This window comes from Otolemur garnettii, unplaced genomic scaffold, assembly GCF_000181295.1.
Source record: "Otolemur garnettii isolate 467f Iridium unplaced genomic scaffold, OtoGar3 scaffold00029, whole genome shotgun sequence".
In the NCBI taxonomy this organism is placed as follows: Eukaryota; Metazoa; Chordata; class Mammalia; order Primates; family Galagidae; genus Otolemur; species Otolemur garnettii.
In genome coordinates this window covers 12128082-12142174 of record NW_003852424.1, presented here as the reverse complement: position 1 = coordinate 12142174, position 14093 = coordinate 12128082, and positions in this window count along the sequence as shown.

Sequence of the window (14093 nt, the reverse complement as noted above, 5' to 3'; positions counted from 1 at the left end):
GCCATGTTTACCTGTTTTGAGGACTATTTGGGGTGTTTGGGGATCCTTATGGTGCTGGAACTGGTGCAGACTTGAAAGGGAGTGTTGGTCTTCTCTATTTTTAGAGCAATTGTTCCCTAAGTGTGCTCCTAGATCAGCAGCATAGGCTGTACCCGGGGTTTGCTGTACCTACTGAATCAGAAAATTCGGGATGAGGGGAGGCAGCAGTATTTTAACAAGCTGATTAAGCGGATTAACAGCTGACTAATAGTTGATCCTGATGCCCGCTCAAGTTTAAGATCCATTGTGTTAGACAGTGTGAGGCTGACAAAACTCTGGGTGCAAATGTGAATAACTCACTCATTTTATCCAAGCAGCTTCTCCTCTGTTAGCACTCTTGATCCAACAGTGGCTGGACTTTGGACCTGCCAGGATACAGTCTATCACCAAAACAATTACGGCACCTTTATACCTTTCCCCAACCCCCAAACATTTCCAGGAGTCTTAGGCCCAGGTAAAGTCTCATACAGCTAAATTTTTTGGCAGGTTTTGGCTGGGGCTGGGTTTGGACCTGCCACCTCCAGCATATGGAGTCAGCGCCCTACTCCTTTGAACTACAGGTGCCTCCCGAGCTAGTTTTCTTTCTTTTTTTTTTAATGGCATATTTCAGGGATTTGATCCAGGGTGATTTCATTCTCTGTCATTGCTTGTTCCATTCTAGACTACAGTTTCTTCACATATAAATATAATCCCTGAGTAAGTTGTCCTCAGTCTTGACTGAATACGTGAAGCTTCGAAAAATGCAGCTGCTTGGATCACACCCTGAGATGTTGATTTTACTGGTCTGAGGTAAGGCCTGAACCTGGCGGTTTATTAACCTTCCCTGGTATTAGTTTGTCTGGAATATGAGAAATGCACTAACGCAGAGTTACCTAGATAGCCCACCAGAGGGCACTGCCTCCCTGCTCATCCAGGGAAACAGGCGCTCAGGGAAGCTACTGCTACAGTCAAGAACTGTGGGCTGGAAATCAGGCTACTGCATAAACCTGGTTGATGCAGTTAAGGTGACGGGACCCAATGCCCTGACCCTTGGATTGATGATTATTTTGTGTTCTGAGACTCCTAGAAAGTTGTCTTAAGAAATAGTAATTGTCTACCTTGCTGAGTGAGCCAGAGGTATGTCACAACCTTTCCAGGCCTTGATTCCTGAATTTTCTTTTTCTTTTCCTTTCCTTTCCTTTTTTTTTTTTTTTTGAGACAGAGCCTCAAGCTGTCCCCCTGGGCAGAGTGCCATGGCATCACAGCTCACAGCAACCTCCAACTCCTGGGCTCAAGTCAGTCTCCTGCCTCAGCCTCCCAAGTAGCTGTGACTATAGGTGCCCGCCACAATCCCCGATTATTATTATTATTTTTTTTTTTGGTTGCAGCCGTCATTGTTGTTTGGGGGGCCCAGGCTGGATTCAAACCCACCACCTTAGGTGTATGTGGCTGTCTCCTTAGCCGCTTGAGCCACAGGCGCCGAGCCTCCCTTCCTTTCCTTCCTTCTTTCTTTCTTCTTCCCCTCCCTCCCTCCTTCCCTTCCTCCCTTCCTTCCTTCTTTCCTGCCTTTTCATGAGCCCTAAGTGAGAAATTGAGATTTCTGCATTTTTTTTGTTTCATACTTTTTTTTTTTTTTAGCAGTTTTTGGCCAGGGCTGGGTTTGAACCCACCACCTCTGACATATGGGACTGCCATCCTACCCTTTTGAGCCACAGGTGCCGCCCAAGATTTCTGCATTTTTTTTAAATGGGGAGGGACTTTACCTATATTCATTCTTCCTATATGTTTTGAGCCCCCTGACATGGGCAAGATATTTATCTGGGGGAGGGGAAGGATAAACATTTAAATGGGAGAGAACTCCTGCATGAGAGAGGACACTAATAGAAAGATGGTGGTTTCTGCTTGTTCTTACTTCAGGGACACAGATCTGTGGGTACCCAAGGCTGGTGAAATGGACAACCATGAAAACTATGAGAAAAGCAAAAGAGACCAATATTGATTATTAACATCCGCCATTATGTATTGTGACACTTTGCCTGCCTGATTATCTAATGGCCTAGCAAGGCAGATGTGATTAATTTCCTTTTACAATTGAGGAATTTGAGACTCAGAGATGTTAAGTGAGTGTTTCAAAGTCACATAAACTAGCAAGTGGTGGAGCCAAGTGAAACCAAGGTATGTTTGACATCAGACCCAGGACTGCTCCCATCAGTAGGACTACTGTAGTGGCCCTGTTACCCACTTTACAAAACAGGAGTGTACCCTCCTTCCCCCCACAATGTTTTCAATGAAGCAGGGTCTCTCCCTCTTCTGACCCCACATGAGCCCCAGGTGCTGAGGGCTGCCTGGGAAAGACTGGACTCCCCTCCTCTCTTCTTCTCCTGCTCTGTCCCTCCCACCCATCCCAGGCCCCTCTCCCCCTGTGAAGGACAGGCACCTGCTGAATGACACCAATTTACAGACTTTTCAAGTGTGAATGAGATTTCTAATAGGACTGGCTGGTCCATTGGCTTTAGGCAGGGTTAGGAATAAAGTGAAATTTAAAAGGCTGGAAATGGGGAAGAAGAGAGGCAGTTTGGAGGAAGGAAGGGAGCAGATGAGGCACCCACAGCTTCAGCCTTTAGGTGGAAGTGAAGGACTGACTCGGTTGAGAGAGGTCAAGTGCCTTGCCAGAGGTTATATAACTGCCCAATGGTGGAGGCAGGGTGAGCTCAGCTAATGGTTGCATTTATAGCATTCCCTAAAGTACAACTCCCAACCTGATGTAAGTTTGTAAGGGGGTTTAGTGTTCTGCACTGTGTGGATGGAAGAGGAGGGTGGGAATACACTTGGAAAAGAATAAAGAAGATATTTGAGCTTGTTGTCTGATCACTACTGCTGCCACAGTGGGGGATGGCTCCCAAGCACAGTCGGAGGACTGAGCTTTCTGCCCATTTTGGTGACACCTCTGGACTTAGCAGCACTGAGGCAGATTCTGGGGCCAAGAAGTTCCATCCACACAAGTCTACTCCCTCTGCCCTGGAGCACAACAGACAAGCTCCAGGCAAGCCAGAGTCAGATATATCCTCTACCTTGCTGCCAAGGCACCATGCACCAGGACACTTTGGTAATGAGCAGGTATGTCTTTGTGTCTACACACACTGGGGCTCTCTCTCACCAGAGATGAGCAGTCTCTGAGCTCTGGATGTGGGGTCACAAGTTCATCCCATTATAGATGCCTAGAGATGGTTGTTGGATGAATGAGTGAGTGATTTAGGAGATTCTCTCCCTTTCCCCTTTGATCAGTGATATGGAAGCAGCCCACTGGTCCCTCATGACAGAGACCGTGCTCCCCCTTCCCCTCTCACACTGATGTCTGTCCGGGTTTATGGAAGAGTCTGCCAAAGGATGATCAGGGTGGTTTCTTGAGGTGTTTTCTAGAAAACACAGAAGGTACAGAAAAGAACACCTGGAAAGATAGCAGAAAGGGGGGCTGTCCCCCAGCTTCTGCACCCCGCTGCAGTGGCCCGCACCATGCGGCAGACTGGGACTTGTTGTTGAGCACAGTAAGACAACAACAAAATCACTAGTCTTCCAGATGGAGCCAGCCGGTCCACTCCATATCCAGGCCGGTTCTGCAAGTTTGGTGACTACCTTCCTCCTCCAGCCTTGGGACTGCCAGGCAGTGTTTGTCCCTTCTCCCATTGCCAAGTCCATCTCCTCTCCCTCCCTCACCCCAGACTTCCCTGGAGTCTCCTCTTGGGAGAAGGGAGAAATTATTTTCTTACTTTCTTTTTCTTTTTATCTGAAGCATTCTGTTTTCTATAATGAATGTGATTCCTTTAATAATGGGGGAGATTATTTTTAAAGAAAAGCAGGCATGTGGCTCATTTCTCTACCTTTTCTTCATGAATCATAAAGCACTGTACTACGGGGGAGAGGAGAAAGAAGAGAGAGTTTCGGGAATTGGTGACCCCTCCCTGCCAGGTCCCAGCCTCCCTCCCGGAGGTCTACAGTCATGGCTACTGTGAACATTCCCCCAGTGCTTACCGAGCCACAGTTCTGAATGAAGCCAGGTGAGCAGAATAGAAAAGAGAGGAAAAAAGAAAGTGATTGTGGGTAGGGGCAGGGTGGCATTCTGGCCCATTGCCCCTTGCCCCCAGGCACAAGCCTGGGCTCCCTGGTTAATTTCTCCTGCACTGTGGCACAGAAGGAGGAGGGGTGAGACCCCTGCTGCCTGGGCCAGCCACTAATTGCACTGGCAGGGCACATCCGCTCCTTAATTAGCAAAAGCCACAATATCCTGGTAGCTTGGAGAGCACAACCCTAATTGTATTTTGCAGCAGCTGAAGGATAATTACTCTTCCCTATTGGTGCTGCTTTCAATTCTTTCTTTTTAATTGCGAACTCTTCCTTTTCAACCCACCACTCCATCCTTGGGTTTGTTCTCTCCATCCAGAGTGGGGAAGGGCTTGCCTCGGGATGGAAAAACTCAGGAGCAGGAGGCAGAGAAGACTGGCAATACCCAGCTCTGAGCCCCAGCTCCTTTAGCTGTCAACCTGAGACAGGGCACAGTCCAGAGAAACCCAAGAAACTTTTGTGGAGGATGTAAGGGAGAGGTGTCCTTCTCCAGGAGGCTGTTAAGACCCTCTTCAATCCATCCCCCAGTGGGGTGTGTTGGCTCTTTAACTCCAAGCTGCAGGGAGCTGAGGCCATCTACCTCACTCCATCCGACTCACTTTACCCAACAAGGAACAAAGATGGATTTGTTGTCTTTAATTTCGTTTAAAATAAAAAATAAGAACCCCCTGTCTCTTTGCCACTGTTGAGAGAGAGCTTGTACATCATCTTTGATGTGTTGTTTTAGAGAAAAGAACCTGAGGGTAATATTACAGAACAAGGCGAACTTTTTTTTTTTCCCTGAGATAGTCTCACTCTGTCATTCTGGACAGAGTGCCCTGGTGTCACAGCTCACAGCAACCTCAAACCTTGGGCTTGAACAATACTCTTCCCTCAGCCTCCTGAGTAGTTGGTACTACAGGCACCCATCACAATGCCTGGCTAGTTTTTCTATTTTTATTAGAGAATGGGTCTCACTCTTGCTCAGTCTGGTCTTGAACTCCTGAACTCAGGAGATCCACCCTCCTTGGCCTCGCAGAGTGCTAGGATTATAGGCAGGAGCCACCACACCCAGCTGAAAACAAGGCTAACTAACTAAGGTACAGGGTATTAACAGGAGAGGTTAGCACCTTAGGCATTCCTTGCAAAAGACAGGTCTTTCTTAGGGAACTTGCAAATAAACTTCAGGCAGTAATAGGCAAGCTAAACCGTAGCAAAGAATTTGGAGAGAATGTTGGCATCTCTCTGGACACCACCTTGCAGGAGTGTCCCTGAGCAACCCTAGCTCTGAGTCTACCACCCACATCCCCGCCCTGCTGTGAGCTAACCATGAGAGCAGAGACTCTTCCTTAAACTGGTTGGCAAACAGGCAGAGTTCAGAGATACAGTAAGATTGTGAGGTATGGCAGGATAAATCCTTTTCATTGGCTTTTTCCTTACAGATCCATGAAGATAAACTTGAGCTGACTATAACCCCAATTTTCTTTCTTTCTTTTTTGAGACAGAGTCCCACTACATCACTCTCGGTAGAGTGTTGTGATGTCACAGCTCACAGCAACCTTAAACTCTTGGGCCTAAGCAATTCTCTTGCCTCTGCCTCCCAAGTAGCTGGGACTACAGGCGCACACAACAATGCCCAGCTATACTTTTGTTGCAGTTGTCATTGTTGTTTCAGCAGACCCGGGCTGGGCTCAAACCCACCAGCCTGGGTGTACGTGGCTGGCAACCTACCCACTGAGCTACAGGCGCTGCCTCTTTTTTCTTGTTTTTAAAAGGGTCTTAATGGCTTGATGCCTGTAGCTCAAGCAGTTAAGGCGCCAGCCACATACACCAAAGCGGGTTCGAATCTAGCCTGGGCCCGCCAAGAAACAATAACAACTACAACCAAAAAATAGCTGGGCATTGTTTCAGGCACCTTTAGTCCCAGCTACTTGGGAGACTGAGGCAAGAGAATCTCTTAAGCCCAAGAGTTTGAGATTGCTGTTAGCTGTGATGCCATGGCTCTCTACCAGGGGTGACAGCTTGAGGCTCTGTCTCAAAAAAAAATAAATAAATAAATAAAAGAGCCTTAATGGGGTGGTGCCTGTGGCTCAAGGAGTAGGACACTGGCCCCATATACCAAGGGTGGTGGGTCCAAGCCCGGCCCCAGCCAAAAAAAAAAAAAAAAAACTGCAAACTAAAAGAGTCTTAAGCTGTCACCCTGGGTAGAGTGCCGTGGCATCATATCTCACAGCAGCCTCCAACTCAGGCTCAAGTGATCCTCTTCCCTCAGTTTTTCTATTTTTAGTAGAGATAGGGTTTCGATTTTGCTCAGGCTGGTCTTTTTTTTTTTTTTTTTTTTTGAGACAGAGCTCAAACTGTCCCCCTGGGTAGAGTGCTGTGGCATCACAGCTCACAGCAATCTCCAACTTCTGGGCTCAACTGAGTCTCCTGCCTCAGCCTCCCAAGTAGCTGGGACCACAGGCTCCTGCCACAATGCCTGGCTATTTTTTTTGGTTGCAGCCGTCATTGTTGTTTGGCAGGCCTGGGTTGGATTTGAACTCGCCACCTTAGGTGTATGTGGCTGGCACCTTAGCCACTTGAGCCACAGGCGCCGAGCCCTCAGGCTGGTCTTGAACTCATGAGCTCAATCAACCCACCCACCTTGGCCTCCCAGAGTGCTAGGATTACAGGCACGAGCCACTGTGCCTGGCTATGTAGCCCCAATTTTCTAAAATTCTTCAACTCTGGACTCTATCTGAATGGGGAGAAGATGCAAGTAGGAAAGAAAGAAAGAGAGAGAGAGAGAAGGAAGGAAGGAAGGAAGGAAGGAAGGAAGGAAGGAAAAAACTGCTATAGTCTTAGAGAAAGGTACCTTGAAAAAATGACCTGCCCTTGAGCCCACTGACTCCCACTCCCCACTTCCAGTTCTTTCCCTCTGAATTTAGACCTGTCCCCTTAGCAACACCTGTTTCCATGGTTTCCTTCCTGACAATGATCCCCAAACTCCTCCTCTCTTTTGCCACGTGACAGTAATGGGTGATAGGGATCCTCAGTGTGGCCACTCCATGTATCCATGGTAACAAGGAACTGAGCCTTCATTTATCTTTTGTGAAGAGGGTTGGGGAATATGAAGCTTTTGTTTTGGGATGGGGGGAGAGGGCCCCAGGGCTAGAGCTGCCATTCAAATAAAGAGGAAGTTTAGCAACTTGTCTTAATACTAGTCAGTGGGATTTTGCTTAAACATTTGTTGAGCCCCACTTTCAGTACAACTGAGCGTGGCAGAATCAAAGCTGTACAAGACATAGCTCCTAATATTGTGTACTCTGACACAGATGGTCCCCAAAAGGTGGCTCCTTTCTTTTTTAGAGATAGGGTCTCACTCTGTCACCCTGCTAAAGTGTAATGGTGCAATCATAGCTCACTGCAGCCTCAAACTCTTGGGTTCAATCAATTCTTCCACTTCAGCCCCCTGAATAACTAGGACTACTAAAGGCACACACCATCATGCCCAGTGAATTTTTAACTTTTTTTGTAGAGACAAGTTCTCACTAAGTTACCTAGGTCACTCCTGGCCTCAAGCCATCCTCTTGCCTCAGCTTCCCAAAGTGCTGGGATTACAGGTGAGGAGGTGACCCATGATAGCACCATTAGATCAGACACCTGTCCACTCCCAGTATCCCCTCCCCAGAGCAAAGAACCAAGAAACGACTGACCAAGGGTGTCTGCACTCACCATTAAGGCTTCTTCCAGGCTGTTGTCAGAGAGTTTCTGTCCTGGAAGGGAAAAAAACTTTGACCCTCTTCATTATAGAGAAGTGGGGACCAATGCCAGCATCCGTGGATGGGACCCTTTGGTGGAGGGAGAACTGAAACCACCACCACCACCACCACAGATCTTCCAAATTCTAATGCCATGAAGGACTAGGATAATCCCCAGTCCCAGCAGCATCATTGCCTACCTGCAAAAAGCCTTCCTGGGAAGACAGGGGTCTGTTCTTACACTGAATTAGAAGTTCACCATAGACATTTAGACAGTTTTCTACTTGTTACTGAAAATTTGGGCCAAAAGGGCAGCTGTGTAGAATGAAAGTGGAAAAACAAACAAAATACCAGGAGATGCTAAAGCTGAACAGAGTGAATCTCCAAGTAGAGTTATCTATTCATCAAAGGTGATGCAGCTCTTCCATCCTCTAGCTTTCCATCTGCATCCTCCAAAGCTTTCACCAAATCCCTAGCAGTGAAGATCAATTCTATATTTCTAAGAGAAATCATAGGAATCCCTAGACCTCAGTGTGCCGATAACAATAACCTGTCTGCTATATCCTAAAATGAAAAAAAAAATCATAGAACAATGTTTTATGTGGGTATGCTCAAGTAAGCTATGAATAAGTAGGTAGAAAAGTTCATCTGTATAAATTAATACAATCTAGACCCCAGGTCTTGGGCCCCAGGACTCTGAATTCTATCCTTTCCCACTGAATGGAACGAAGGCATATTCAGTCGTTCTGGGAACCCTGCTCACTCAGCTAGTCAGAAAAAGGTAAATGGCATTCTCCTATTGGTTGACAAGGCAAAACACACCAACCAATGAGAGAATGCATCTTCCTTTTTGGCAATTAAGAGCTCAATTATCTTCTGGAAAGGAAAATAGGCCCTTTGTCCACAAAGAAAATAAGCAGGAAGAGAATAATAATTAAAAAAAAAAAAGCAAAAAACTACTGTTGCTTGGGACAGTATTGATGTGATCAGTGATAGCTGCCCCAGAGAATTTATAAAGGAAAGCACTTCTTTGTGGAAAAAGTACAAAAAGCAGGCCAGCTGTCTAGTCTAGTCCAAAGGAAAGTTTCTATAGCAACTTGTGAGAGAAAAGCATTTTAATGTAAATGCCCCCCAAACTATATCTAGCCTGTCCGCTGAAGACATTTTTGGCCTTAAACTTAGATCGAAATTATAATGTTTTAGGGAAAATTGTATTAGCAATGGATGAAGCAAAAAGGTAAAGAAGAGAAAGAGATGTGTGTTTACTGACGTAGGGCATCACAGAGAAATGCCTGAACTGTGCAGATTCTCTCCATCCTCATGTTGTAGAGCGTTAGGTCAGTTAAAAACAAGGTTTTGTTTTGGAAAGAGAATGCTCACATTTCTCAACAGGAAGTTTCCTAGATGAAATAGTACACAAACCTAGGTTGTTCTAGTAACTAACTTACTATCAATTTCCTCTTCAGTCATTTCTAAGAATGTTAAAACTGCCTTTGGAAAATTATGGGTAAAATAATTTCCCACCCGGATGTTACAAATGAAAACAGGCAAGGTAAGGCTGACGGGTGCAAAGTGGAGTCAATATTTGTCAATTAAGGAAATCGGAAAGATCAGAGGAGTAGAAGCCTTAAATGCTGTATTTGCTAATTATGAAGGCAAAGGTGGGGAGGAAGAAAAGAGGGAATCTCGGAGAATCAAACGCTGGTGATACTAGTGGCTATTTGCTGCAGGAGACATATTTCTACCTACCTGTGCTCTTTGTGAATTGTGGAGCAAGATGAGAAGTGGGGGAAGGGGAGGAAGGCAGAATCCCCCTCCCCCTCTCTCTACAGTAGACACTGGGGGTGACTGTCAAGCCGAGGAGAAATCCCCTGTCTACAGTAGACACTCTGGGCCAATTTCCCTGTTTCCCGCCTGCGTTTTTCTCATTCAGAAGGGAAAAGAAAGGGGAGAGGTGAGGCTAGGAGATCAACTCCTCTATAAAGGACTAAAAAAACACACACACCCCCACACACAACCCCAAGTTGCAAATCCCAGAGAAAGGGCAAAATAGGATAGGATTACCTCTCTGAAGAGGAGCGGGTGCTGGGGTAGAGAGGATTTCAGTGGTGGAAAGCTTTGCCATGTGCCTTGACTCCACGGAGAAATTCACCTTTTGGGAATTCCAGGAGGAGGCGGGTGCCTCCTCCTTGATATTTTAAAGAATCAAGGTGCTCAGTAGCTAAAGCCCCGCCACTCACCGTAACCAAGGCAACGGAGGCAGCCACCCCCCCCATCACTGGTTGCCTGGAAACCACGCCAGCGCCGGGGTCCTGCGGGCTCTCCTCCGCCCCCACCTCCGTTAACTCTTTTGTGACCGCTTCTCCCGCTCGGCAGCTTTTTCCCTCCCTGGCCAAACAGACGTCTGTGCTCCTCATACTAAGGCCACTTTGGGCTTCCTTGAATAAAAAAATGCATACCTTAGTGTTCATTCTGGACAGATTTCGTCTATGCCCAAATGTTGGGACCCGATAAAATAGCCTTCTTACCTTGGCTTCAATATCTTACCCCTCCACCTCAAGTTTGCCCTTCATTCACTCTTATTAAGGTGCACAGAGCACTTGTGGGGTGGGTTGGGGATGTTAGACCGGGTAGGGGGCGCTGGGGCGGCGGAGTGGGGAGGAGAGAGAGAGTGAGAGTGACCATGAGCACAGGACTTAGATGTGGCGATTTTTCACGGGATGCCAGCGCGTAGGGTTCCCAGTGGATCCTGCCTGGCTGGCCTCTGGGCTCACCTCTCGCAGACGCGCCTCCTGCTTGCGCTTGGAGCCAAGCTTTTTTCACTGGTCGTAGCAAAGTCGAGATATTTAATAGGATGCCTAGAATTTGACACCTAAGCCCCTGGAGAAATGGGGAAGATGTGACACTCCTTCTGCGAACCCTATCTCACTTTCTCGCCTAGTCCTTGTGGGGTCTGAGGCAGTGAGAGCACCTGCGTGCGGCTGGGACCGCGGGCGCGCTCAGGCTGGGGCGCTGTCCAGCTTCAGGTGCTGAACCTGAGGACTCGGTTCCCTGCGGAAGCCTCCACCGGCCTTCAGCAGCCGGGTTCTGACCTGAAGGCAGCGAACCGCAGAGGAGGCGCTGGGTCCGCGGGGTGGAAAGGCGAAGCCGGGACACAACTGCACTAGATGCACTTTTTCAGCAGATAGGGCACCCCCCCAGGACGCAAATCCCCTGCACCTCTCCATTCCCTCCCCTGGTGCTATTTGCCACATTTGAACAGGGTAGGAAGAAGGGCTCTTTGCGCTGGAGTGATGGCCCAGCTGATTCCTGGCACTTTCCGCACTTTTCCTTAGGCTCCGGGTTCTCTGGCTGCTTGCAGGAGCCTCTGCTGCCACAATCTGCTGCCCCTGAGCTCTGGGGACAGAGCAGCGCGAGAGACGCGGCTGCGGCGGGACGAGGGAGGCTGTGGAGCCGCCTTTCTCTGAAGGGACACCGGACCAAATAAGACCTGCTGCAAGCTGGGTTTCAGGGTTGCCCGCGCGGGTTACGAGAACTAGAGCCAGAAGCCCCTACCACTCGAGCTGGCTGAGCCCCCGGCAGGTGTCCTGTTCCAGGGCTGACCTCTCTCGTCTTCAGGAGCCGCAGCAGGAGCGGTTACCTTTGGCCACCGCCAAGCCTGGCCGCCCTCTCCCCGGGTCCTCCAGAGCAGCCTCTGGCTCGGTCTCGCGGACCTTAGCTCCAGTCCGGCTGCTCCTCGGGTCCCTAGTCTTCGACCTGGGGGAGGAGACTGGAAGAGGGGACTTGGCTGGAATTTTACCTGGCATGGGTTGCTGCGACCAGGAAGGAAGACCACTTGCTCTCCACTTCTTTCTGGAAGAAAGCCTCCTCCCCACTCAGCCGCTGGCTCCTCGCTTCTCCCCCGAAAAGCGGGCTGCAGAGGAAGGGTGCGGGCAGTGGGCTGGGGTTTGAGGAAGCTATTCTGAGAAGCAGCCCCTGAATACTTGCCCCTCTCCTGCCATCAGTGGGGTCCTGAGGCCGTGGCTGCGCCGCCAGCACTGGAGGTGGGTTCAGAGTCCTGACTTGGTTCTGCCAGGGTAGATCCAGCCGCCGCGGTGCGGGGCTGGGAAGAACAGCAGCTTTAAAGCGGAGACCAACCCACAGGTGGCCTGTCAGGGCCGCGGGTGTTCCCGACGTCATCCTGAAAGGCGAGTGGAAAGAGGGAGTGGGAGGGGTCACTGTGCTTCACGTCAAAAAGTCCCCCGTGTCCATGGCAACAGCCGGGGTAGGAGTGAAGGGGGAGGGATGCAAGTGGGGGACCAGCAGCCCACAGCTCTCTCCCCTGCCGGGATCCCGCACTAGGCTGGGTCAGGGTGCAGAGTCAGCGCCGAAATCAGCTGGACGGTACCAGACAGGCACTGGAGCCAGCCCAAGATCCACCTCTCTGTCCTGGTCCTTGTCCCCCTGCCCCGGCTGATCGGAGAGGGCGGAGGGGGGATTTAGGGGGAGCACATGATCCCTGAGAAGTGCCCGGGGGAGACAGTAGACATCACTTAGAAACCTTCATTTCCTCGGGGACATTTCCTATTCCCCCCTCACCTGACACGCGTGAACGTGTTCTCCCTGAACTCAAGAATGTGAAACGCGCCCTTCTCACTCACCCATTCCCGACTGTGCCCGAAAAACCACACTCAGACAGCGTTCACTCAGGATCCGCCCCCTGCGGACCCCCCTCCCCCCACCCCCCGCCGGGTCCTCTCGGACACACACAGACAAAACCACGAGACCAAGCTACCCTGCCCCCACCCTGATGAGAAAATGACAAACCCGCTGAGGATCTGGTGCCCGTCTACGGATCGCAAACTAGTGGCTAGCGAACGAAATGGGACAGAGAAGTGTTTACTGGGCTCCCACAGTATTTTAAAATTTCGAAGTACTTGTTTATCAACAAGCTTGGGAGAATTCACACAGAAATCTAGACTTTCCGTGTCTCTTGCTTGAATAGGGCTGGTGTTCTTCATGCTGTGAAGCCCTGACCCCTGTAGACCAGGCTGGGGTCCAGACCAACCTAGGCCCTCCTGCCCTTTTTGTCAGTGTCACCAGGGCCATGTTATCAACCTTATCCTTTTCCTTTCTCTCCCTCCCCCCACTGTAGAGAAAAGGAAAGCAAAGTTTTCTTTGTCCCCATCTCACTTGCTAATTTGGTCAGTGTTACTTGTGGAGCCCATAAGCATGTGAGTTTTCTTCCCTGGGGTCCCCCCACACTTGGTTCAGCAGGAACAGGCAAGGGCTTCAGTCTGGCTGCAATTCTTACTTCCCTGTGGGCTGGTCACCTGTAGGTCTTGCTCTGAACTGACACACAAACATCCATGCCACCAACATCTGGACAACACAGGCAGCATGATAGTTCCTTCTAGTAAGGTTAGTTGTTTTGTTCCCCCCACACTTCAAAATATGCAAGTATTTGGAAACATTTTAAATATTATACGTTTCATTTTTCACCCATCTATTTGATTACACAGGACATTCTTCTTTACTTTATTATTATAAAGAATACTATCTTATTCTAAATATAAAAATATTTCCATAGACACGATTATAAAAGGGACTTTACCTAACAAATGCAATCAGTGTAACCTGGTTTTTTGTTCCCTCAATGAATCCCCAACAATAAAAAATACATATTTCCATAACAATGATTCACATTTTCTTTCTGGAAGCTTAAATACCACTGTAAAAAATATTCTTGTGAACACAACCAACTAACCAACATAGTTATAAAAATCATTGCCAACAGCAGAGATATGTACAGTTGTGTCTCACGTATCTCATGCATTCTGTCTCACAAAGTCACCCTTGTTAGGATAGTCATTAAATGTGCATTTTTCTTTCTTTTTTTTGAGACAGAGCCTCACTATGTAGCCCTCGGTAGAGTGCCTTGGCGTCACAGCTCACAGCAACCTCAAACTCTTGAGCGATTCTCTTGCCTCAGCCTCCCAAGTAGCTGGGACCACAGGTGCCACAATGCCCAGATATTTTTTTTTTTGCAGTTGTCATTATTGTTTAGCTCACCGGGGCTGGGTTCGAACCCACCACCCTGGATGCCCCTGCCCGGCACTGTAACTACTGTGCTATGGGCGCTGAGCCTAAATGTGCATTTTCTTCTTCTTTTTTTTTTTTTTTTTTTTTGAGACAGAGCCTCAAGCTGTCCCCCTGGGCAGAGTGCCGTGGCATTACAGCTCACAGCAACCTCCAACT